General features: G+C 40.3%; 1 protein-coding gene across 2 annotated transcripts in view; it reads left to right on the plus strand.

The window, feature by feature from the left end:
* Positions 1–10,050, plus strand: part of prkcab (protein kinase C, alpha, b) — a 118,879-nt gene that overhangs the window by 36,259 nt on the left and 72,570 nt on the right. The window lies entirely within an intron of this gene.

The raw sequence follows: 10,050 nt of genomic DNA on the forward strand, positions 1-10,050 counted from the left end.
AGGGTGTATTTGATGTAGGATTTCATGGATTTATTGGATGTGATGATGAAGCTGTCAGAGAGCTTAAGATATAAAAAGATAATAAAACCTCTCTCATTTGTTTTGAAATCTTTACAGACTGCATTCACTTTTAGACAACATTATGTCAAAAATATCGTACTAGTACATGCCAATGTGACAAAATTGTCAGGTTTGTGCCTGTGCATGCTTTTGGCTGATAAACTTGACCATACTGAGAAAAGTAACAAAAACAGAGGTGGTGGATGTTGCTAGTTTGCTGCAAATGGGTCATTTTAGCCTGTTGCTAGGTAGTTGCTAGGGACACATATAATTGAACTTTTAGGGATATAAATGAGATTTTATTGTCTTGAAATAAAGACATTATAGATGCATAAAGGCCAAAACCAGGTCATTTTGGCCTATTGTTTGGTGGTTGCCAGGCAACGCCGTGACATCCTAACATGGGAGGCATAATTCAGCTTTTGTGGATATAAATTAAATGCTACTGTATGAAACAAAAGTGATCCGATGTTTTCGCAAGGTGTTATACGTGTATAAATGCTAAAAGCAGCTCATTTTATACCGTTGCTAGGCAACATGATGTGTCGCAATGTAGATAAGAACCTTCAGGTGCCTGAGATGTACCTGCGTGCCAAATTTGGATGCTCACCTCCTGATGCTTTGGGAGTTCACGGACTAACATACAGAGAGATTTCTTGTATTGTAAGATCACTATATTGATTTTACAGTAGTGACTATATTGAGTCATTCATCTATTTGTAGTATAAAACAGGCACTTTTTGTTTGTTTTTTGCATCTACACATCAGGTGTGATAACATTATCCCTCATTAGTCATCATTGGTTCCTCAAACTACATGTGACGCTGTCAGGTTCAGGGTGGTGTTGGAACAAAGGTCCCTCGGGGTACAACATCCCTGTCAGGGGCGCACGTGCGACCCTGCTGTAACAGTTGAACCTCAGCCTCCCCTTTCCGCCGGCCATGATGCGATCTGTCCTTGGTTAGATAAGAGGTGGGGGTCAAGCACGGCCGCACCGCCCGCTGCAAGAAAAACACTGTAAACTCCCCATCCTGTCAAACCAGCTCTTCATCTCCAGCTCTTCATCTTTAAGTGGGCAAACATAATACTCCAATTGGGCTCTGGTGTTCTCACATTTCAGCTTCACCAGACTGAAAGAACTGCTAATGAATGCTCCCTCGCAAAGCCAATTAGAAGGCTAGGCGCGCTCTCACGCTAATATTCTCTCACAAACTGTAATCAAAAGCTTTGTTTTTAATGACTGCATTGTCTCTCACGCTTGATTAACTGCTGCGACGATACTCTGTGTTCAGCACCTCCTCTCGAAGATTTCCGTGTTTTCTTCATTAAATAACATCAAACGCCATTAAAGTGGTTTAAGAAGACGAAAACCCAGTACAGTTTGGTGAAAGCGGTTACATCCCAGGCAATCAAGAGAGAAAGAGCACTTCTTTAATGCCTGGTGTTGATCAACTTTTTATCAAAGCGGTTACTCTCTGTTGGCTTCTCTTCATCTCGGTTTCGACTACTTTAACAGTCATTACTCATTTCTCCCACCTTCTGAGGCCCATTGCTCATTTTCTCTATCACTCCTGGGCTGTTTCCTTGTTATTCATCCATGCGTCTCCTCGGCTCTGCTCTGTCTTCATGCCTAACTATTCCTCTCTATCTTTCTGTGTTTCTCTGTTATCTCTCCCTCTCTCTTTCTCTCTCTCTTGCTAACATGTACACCTACATTGCTAGCTTGAAGTGCTCATTGTGAGTTTTGCTATGTTGTTAGCGCCCATTATCCACCGGCTAGCTTTGGCAAACGGTGAATAGGGTATGAACCTCTTTGAATTTCAGTGATGATACAGGACTTACTCACCGACAGCGCTTTAAAAACATGCAGAGCACTTAATTTTATTTAATTCCATCAATTTTTGACACTTTCCTGAATCAGAACAATTTCCATGCATAATAGTAATAAACTGAAGGACCAAGCGGCCAGTTGGTCGGTGGCTTCAGCAAGCACAGGAAAAAAAAATCTCACACCTCCTCCCCAATGAGTATATATGATTTTACCATCATGCACTAATGCATTAAGAAGTATCTCCGTTTAATAGTGACAATGACTCACTAGCACCTGCTAATCCCTCCCTCTCACCATCACTCCACACACTCCCCCATCTCTGCACCTCAGCTTCTGATTCAGCATGTGTGGTGTCATGGCTCTCTGAGTCTGGCTTCAGGCTTGGAAACGCACACACTCACTGTCACTTTCTCTCTTACTCACACACACACACACACATATATATACACCCTAAGTCCCTTTTGCACTGTGGGTTGAGAGTGACCCTTGCACCAGCCTCGGCGTGCGAATGGCGTCATCTGTCCAGCAGATGCTTTGATCCACTCACAGATTGACATGGAGAAGACAGAGAGATGTTCAGATTAGCATGTGAGTGAAAAGCGCCCTCTCTCTTTCCTCTTACTGTTTTTCATTCAGCACACTGAGGCGTAGGCGGTAAATAGTTCTGTATTATCAGTCAAGGATCACTCTGAAACCTGTGAATGAAGGTGACTCATTCGTGGAAAAACAATATGGATTTCACAACCAGATTACATTTTCACAATGGGCCCAGATCTGTGACCAGATCAAGTCTTTTTTGTGATTTCGCTTGATTTCATTGACAGATTTGGTTGCTGTGTCTGAGATTATTCGGTTTCTCTCCAACCAGCCTTCTGATATTTATTTTAAGAGTCAGCTCTGCCATCTTTTTTTTTCCTCAAGCCATGCTTCACTTTAACTGTGCGCAATCAAAGCCTTTTTAATCTTAGTATATATGACATATCCATCTATCATCACCCCGTCAATGCAACCATCATCTCTTTCTCTTGGAGAGTTGTGTTAACCTTCCCAAAGACTCAGTGCCAGCATGTAACATTATATTTTTCATAACTGTTTGGTTACATAACTTCACCTCTTTTTTTAAAAAAAAACATTGAAGCTGTAAAATATTTACTTTTTTGAAGTTTGTTTTGCTGACTAACAATTAGAAGCAATCTCCCACACTTATTCCGTTATCTAAAATGCTAGTTTTGTTCCAGTTGACTGACTGTTTCTTTTGTCTATAATAAGGTCCATCTCCCAGCTCTGTAAATAAACTTGAGGTAATGTCTGCGCAAACAGCTGGATCAAAACTGCCCAAAACATTCTCCCCCCATGCTGTTTCCTAATCTTATGGGAAAAATCTGACATCATTATCCCGACCAGCTGGATGTTGTCCAGCTTGATGAAATGCGATGATTTATTGCACTGGACTTACTGCAGTGCTACAGCTGGTAGCACCGTGAATGGTGAAATTTTTTGGTGGTGTAGTTGGCGGCTATATTCCAATTCAGTATCACATTAGGATGTTTAAGAGCTGTTAATGTCTCTACTCTACTGTGATGTGGTTTTATTTTTTACTAGCTTTAAATTTCTTTCTTTTTCCTGGCTGAAGCAAATGCTAAAGACAGATTTGCAGGAATGCGATGTGTTTGTGTCTGTTTGCGTCGGTTTTTGCCTGCAGACAGCTTCGTAGTGTGTTGCCTACATGCTGTAGTGGTTTATTGTCACCAGGGGGCAGTGTCACAAACAACAAGTCTCTTGTTTCTACAGTTGCTGGTCATTTTTTTAAAAGTATTTTTCCACATTTCTCCCATTTGTTTTGAACTCCACTGTCACTGTCTGGACCACTTTTCAACCAATCAGCATTCCTCCTATGCACAATGTCATTTACTTTGAGCTACGTGTGGTTGGTTTTTATGGGAGGACTGCAAACAGGCACATGTATGGCAGCGTTTGCAAATAAAGACGCTGCCATGCTTGAAGCTTGCAGACTCTCTGGCTGTGATGGGAATGTGCATGGACTGGTAAACTGGTTGTGACACTGGATTAATCTTAGCCAGCCACTAGAACTACAGAAGACTGACTGGGGAGAACATTAAACAGTGGGGTAAAGCAAACTAATTAATTAATCTCATTAATCTCCACCAGTTCTGTATAGTGTACGTACACAGCTTTTCAGCCTAAAGTATGTTGCCACTGTGATGCATTCTTGAGGTGAGACTTTAACAATTCCCACACTCAGAAAGTATCTATGTAAACCAGTAAGGGCAACTTGTACCCTCTGCTCCCCATTACAGCAGCCATCAGTGCTCGGGCTAGTTGACATTCTGACTCTGCTGAAATCTGCACTGTAAGTGAGAGCTATTAGCCACTGGCTCTGGTGAAAATGAGGATGTTGTCGAGGAAAGCTGAGAGAGAGGAAAGTAATTGTAAGTATGAATTTACTAGTGAGATCACCACAGGCTCGGTAGTTCTCAAGAAAAAAAAGTGCTTTATGGATGAGCTAAAACAAGACATTGAGAGGGCTGGGAGACTTGAGCTAATTAATCAACCCGCACATATGACTGCGTGGCACTGAAAGGACACTTAACTTTCTCTGCCTTGGTGTGTGTGAGTGGCTGCTTACTATGCCACGAGAGGTGGATGTAATATCACAAGCACCTGTAGGCAATTCAGCACAAGGAACGTGTAGTAAATACTAACTGAGGAGTTCATCGTTTTCAGTTTTTGTTGAGACTCTGCAAGTGAAGCATCCATTACTTTAAGTTAATTTAATGCGTTGAAAAGAAAGAAGAGGCATGAGGTGAAATTTAAACTGGAATCAGGACGAAGGGAAGCATTACATGACAAAAATGGTAACCCAGAGCAAACCGTAACCGTGAGTTTCTAATCTGTTTCATTTGATTCTTTTTAAGAGTTCAGTTTTCCCCTCGATCCATTATTCATCGGGTAATGTTTCAGCTGTGTGGCAGGTGGAGGATGGACCCATATGCAGGACTCCAGAGACAGAACGTAAACTCAAAAGGGCCACTTTTATTGCTATACTCTGAAACTTGAACATTTAAAAATACAATAACACAACTCGAAACCTCAGAGAGAGTACAGCGATAACACGGACCACTCAAGGTGAGAGGGAACACAGCACGAGTAAACGTGACCAAGAACTGACCAACATTTAGTTCTGGCTTGGTTTTCATCACATTAGGTGTGACCTTTTAGTCACAAAAATAACACCAACTCTCCTGGTGTTTGTGACACAGGTGCGTGTGAGGTTTAACCCTTTCTTGTTAACAGATTACAAAACACCACATCTAAGTCAGTGTTTGTGGAGTTCTGCAAAAGCAATGTGCCAAGTAGTATAACAGTTTTTGGTAGTGCAACAGGTAAATACGGGGGGTTCTATACATACACTTCAACACTGATGTTGATGACATAACTGTAAGTGCAAAATAGCTCACTACATGCTGAATCCCCCAGAGGCTCTTATGTTGTTAATATTGCACATATTTGTGCTGGAAAAAAGCCCCAATATGGCGGGCTTTTTTTTTTAATTGCCTGGTGGAGAGTACCTATAGACTGTCATCTGCTTACTGCCTACCTGTATGGAGGAAAAGAGCCAGGGCATCACGACTCAGATGAAAAGAGTCGAGTTTCTGCATGTTTCTGCATCACTTTGACACATTGACAGTTGGTGAGCTAAAACATGGCAAATCCCCTGTTCCTTCCATCTCCTCCCAGTGCTGTTGGCAGCTGTGACAGCTGACTGCTTGGGTTTTTGTTTTTTTTTTTTACCCTGAAAAGTTGCAGCCTCTGTCCTCATACAGTTAGTGTAGTAGCCTAGTTACTCTCGATATCTGTGTTCCCTTTATTCCCTTTTACTGTTACTTACTTAAATTTAAAATTGTCCTTTAATTCACTTTCAAACTCACCTCCTGATGTTTTCAGGTTTCTTTCTAGCTGCTATACATCACGTACATGCCAAAGTGCTTTGGTTTAGCATTAGGCTCATCTGCCGTAGAATACAGTAGCCTACATTTTAGCAGTGTGTCGCCCCATTACTCTCCCAGCTTCGAGCCATTACCTTCCCATCAACTCAGCTTTGATCTGCAGCAACAGCTGTGTAAGCTAGCCTAACACGCTCGCAACAGAACGTGGCTTACACAATATCAAATCCCTCTACATGTTAATGCTGAAATGCACAGAGAGCAGATTACAGCTTAGAGAGCCGAGCCGAGCCTCACTCGGTGCGTCAACACGTGCTGCAGAGTTCAGCCCAAGAGCGGGCAAAGATGATGAATTAACTTGACATATACTCTGTGCAGTATGTAAGGGAGGAAGGTCAAAAAATGAATATCTGCTGTGTGTCATTAACTCAGCGGAACAGATCGCCTCTTATATTACTGACATCGTGATTATGCAAGGCCATGACACCGAGGGACACGAGGCTGCTCTCAGTCAAAAATCACAATCTGCGTGTTAAGTAGTAAGCAACCTTACTTTAGGCTGAACAGATGTCCCGCACTGAGACAGCCTCTGGTAATTCCACACAGATTGCTCTCAAAGAGAAACCATGTGGAAAAACATTTTTCTACTTTCTGTTTTATTATTTTGATTAGACCAGATTTGTTGATTTGTTTTGGGGTTTTCAGCAGTTTTATTGTTCTGTGTCAAACGATACAAATTAAATTTATGCTATTGAGAATGTTAGGTATGTTATTATTGATGAACATGTTAGCACATGCATACAAATTTAGAAGATTTTAGTCAAAAATATTCCTTCTATTTGTAGAGACCCTCATGGGAATAAGCATGGGAATAACAAATATGTTCAACAGGTGTGTCGATGTGGTCATCATTGGTACAGTGTTATAACTTTGTCCCCCATCTCCACATTTAAAAAACATGTTGCCAGTAAAATGTGAAACATTTACAGCAATCTATTAAAACGTGCAAATTTTCGTGTGAATAAAGTATATAACAGAGTTTGTACAATTCAAAAAAGCTTGAAAGTCAATATTGGGTATGATCACCATTGTTCTTCATCACAGGCTGAACTTGCTAAAGCTGCTTTCATGTCAATTCAGGTAGTCTTTAGGAATAGTTCTCCAGATATCCTTTAATTGCGTTTATAGTTTGTTTGGGATATCGTAAAAAATGAAGCCGTTCCTTTCCAGATGGTATCGCATGATGTGTCAAAATCTCACTGTGCTTTTCTACATTCATAATCTCATTAATTTTGAGAAGGCCTCAACACCACTGGTTTAAATGGAGCCCCAAAATCCTCCACCATGTTTTACAGATGGCTGTAAACACTTACTATTGTACCTCTCTGACTACATCCGTCCATGTTGAACCAAAAAATCTCTTGGCTTTTGTTTGTTTGTTTGTTTGTTTGTTTTTGGCATTTTTTCATTTTGCCTAAAAATTTGTCTAAAAATGACATTTAAAATTTGTTACTTGCTAATGTCTCTGTGTGTAGACGCAACACTTGAGTTGGGTCCCTTTTTTATGCTTGAATGATTCATAGGCCAGTGTTAAGTGACTTAATGAATAAAAAGACATGCCATGAAAATGGTCAGACATAAAAACTGGACTGAAAGTCAGTGAAAAAGCAGCCAAAGTTCAAAGGAAAACTTTGAAAGACCTTCAGAAAGCCTGTAGAACTATTCTTCAAAGAAAAAAAAAAAAAGAGAGGTGGCTCAAGACTTTTGCTCAGGCCTGAATGCCATGTTAATGACATGGTGTGCATGAAACCACATAGTTTAACTATCAGAATCAAAATGCTCAATAATCTCAGATGTCTGAACAGCTGGAAAATTTGAGCAATTACATTAGCTGCTGATTTAATTAGAGATATCAAATTGCAATCTGGAGTTATCAGTATCACGCTTGCTTGCATAAGCCCACATGGTAGTTAATGCATTTATTTAGAGCTTGGTGAGGACACCTGAGGTTATCCACATGCTGTCCTTAGGCAGGATTCAGTTTTACACAGAATATGAGTGTTATGATACATCCAAGACCTTCATCCGTATACAGAAAGTGTACGATGGGCATGATAACATCGTCACTAAGATGCTATTTATGGCTTTTAAACACCCAGCCTTGTGAGACTGACATTGCTCACCTAATTGCACAGGAAATGTGTAAATCTCATCTGCAGTAAATGCATTTTAATGATATCCCTGCCATGTTTACACTGTGCTTGAGTGTGAGTGCATAGACACACTTGGCTTTAGAAGGTTTTTTGTTTTTTGTGCAGTTGATATGGTGTGTGAAATAATACATCACACATTGCCTAAATGCAGCGTATGTAAATGTTGGAGTTTGCCAAGCACGGTTTTTACGTGACTCTCCCCAGCCTGTTCTGGATGGAGAGGGAAAGCACTCACACAGTGAAGCACGCAGTCTGCTTCTCCTCGCCTGCGGTCTCTTTGCCCTTATTATCATCCAGCTTGTGTGCACTAAAAAATGGCCAGCTTACCCAAACACCCTCAGTGGGGCGTCTGTACTGTAGCGCAGCCACCGGCTGACTCCTGCGATTGTCTGCTTCTGTTATAGCAGTGTTGTCCCTACACAGCAGTAAGTATAGAGAAATTTAGAAGACCTGAGCTAGTAAGCCAATAAGCCAGCACCTCTCACACACTGCATTTTAGTTTCAATGGCTAAAAACTTTCAAAAAGTGTGATGGCACAAAAGGGAGGGAAATGAATGTGTATAAATTAGACAGAAATAGTTAAAATGTTTTACTCTTCTACTACTACTACTCTTCCAATGGTTGTTTATGATATTTCCTATGTTTATGTTACATAATAACACAATAATGAAATACTTTTGTGTTATTATTTATAGTAATTATTTCTTGGGGTATTTTTGGAGGGGGGAGGGGTTGGTTTTGTTTTGTTTAATTGCCAGCTAAGTAAAACAACTGTGATTCCAAAACAATTGTGAGGCCATTTTACTTGTTACCAGTAAAAAAAAATATGGTAATAACGTAATATCTTTAAAAATAGTTAAAACATTTTTTAAGAGTAGTTTAAGTAAAATTCAGCAGATGAAGCCCAAAAGTCTAAAAGTGAAACAATCTGCCTATATACTGTTTATATCTCTTTTTTCTTTCTAAGTAAAGTTTATTTTTTGGTAGTTGTAGACCATAGCTAGTTATGTGTACACGTCATCAATTTGTTTTCTCTTCAGTTTTTTATGCTGTCTTTGCACTTGCAAAACTTACACACCCTTAACCTCTGATTTTCTTGATTTGCTAATAAACAAAGTTGTGACAAATTGGGGGCTCATCCGGGATCTAGTTGCACAACCTGGCTTGTAACACGCCTACAAAAAAGGTGGACACACTGTTCAGCAGTTTAACAAAGCAATTTTTTAAGGTGTGCAAATCAGTAAGATCGGGGTGTAGGACGTGCATGGGTGTAGAAGTGTTTATTGGTGTTGCAAGTGCAAAGAAACTAAAGAGAAACCAAGCTGTTACATGGCATGGTGACAAACAGGTAGTTAAGCGTGAGGCAGAAAGAAGTGCCAACCATACATTTATAGTCATTTATAGAACACAGAGCTCAGGTGTTTATAGCTGGCACTACTTGCTGAGCCCTGCCATGCCTGCTAGAAATCTGGAACACATGCAGAGAATAAGGTTGAGACTAACGGTCAGGCGTCGTCACATGTTTTTGTTAAACTAACAGGTATCCAGTGGAGATGAGAAAAAGTGATGTGGCTCCAGAGCTGCTGGACCAGAACTATTATTGCCACTAAAAAATCTCACATGTTAATTCACAGCAAACCTTTTTTTGTCTATTTTCTGTTATGTTTAGCTAGATAAAACAGCAAATGTGGCTTTAACAGCTGAATAAAGCAACACCAACTGTCTTCTTTCGAAAGACAACATATTTAATAATGTGATTATGCAACACCGCTGCGTTTGTGTTTTCACTTCTGCTGTATACTTGTTCATACTCCGCAGCATGTATGATAAGTGGCATTTCCTTCTACTTATTAACAGTTATTAGCTCATTAAAATCTGCTTACAGGCCAAAAATGACAGAAGCTTCCTTCCTAAATAAACCCCCAAGACCTGAAGAGGAAAGCAAGCACGGGAGGTGGAAATTAGTGCGAAGTAATTATGA

Source organism: Oreochromis niloticus, linkage group LG4 (genome assembly GCF_001858045.2).
Source record: "Oreochromis niloticus isolate F11D_XX linkage group LG4, O_niloticus_UMD_NMBU, whole genome shotgun sequence".
Classification (NCBI taxonomy): Eukaryota; Metazoa; Chordata; class Actinopteri; order Cichliformes; family Cichlidae; genus Oreochromis; species Oreochromis niloticus.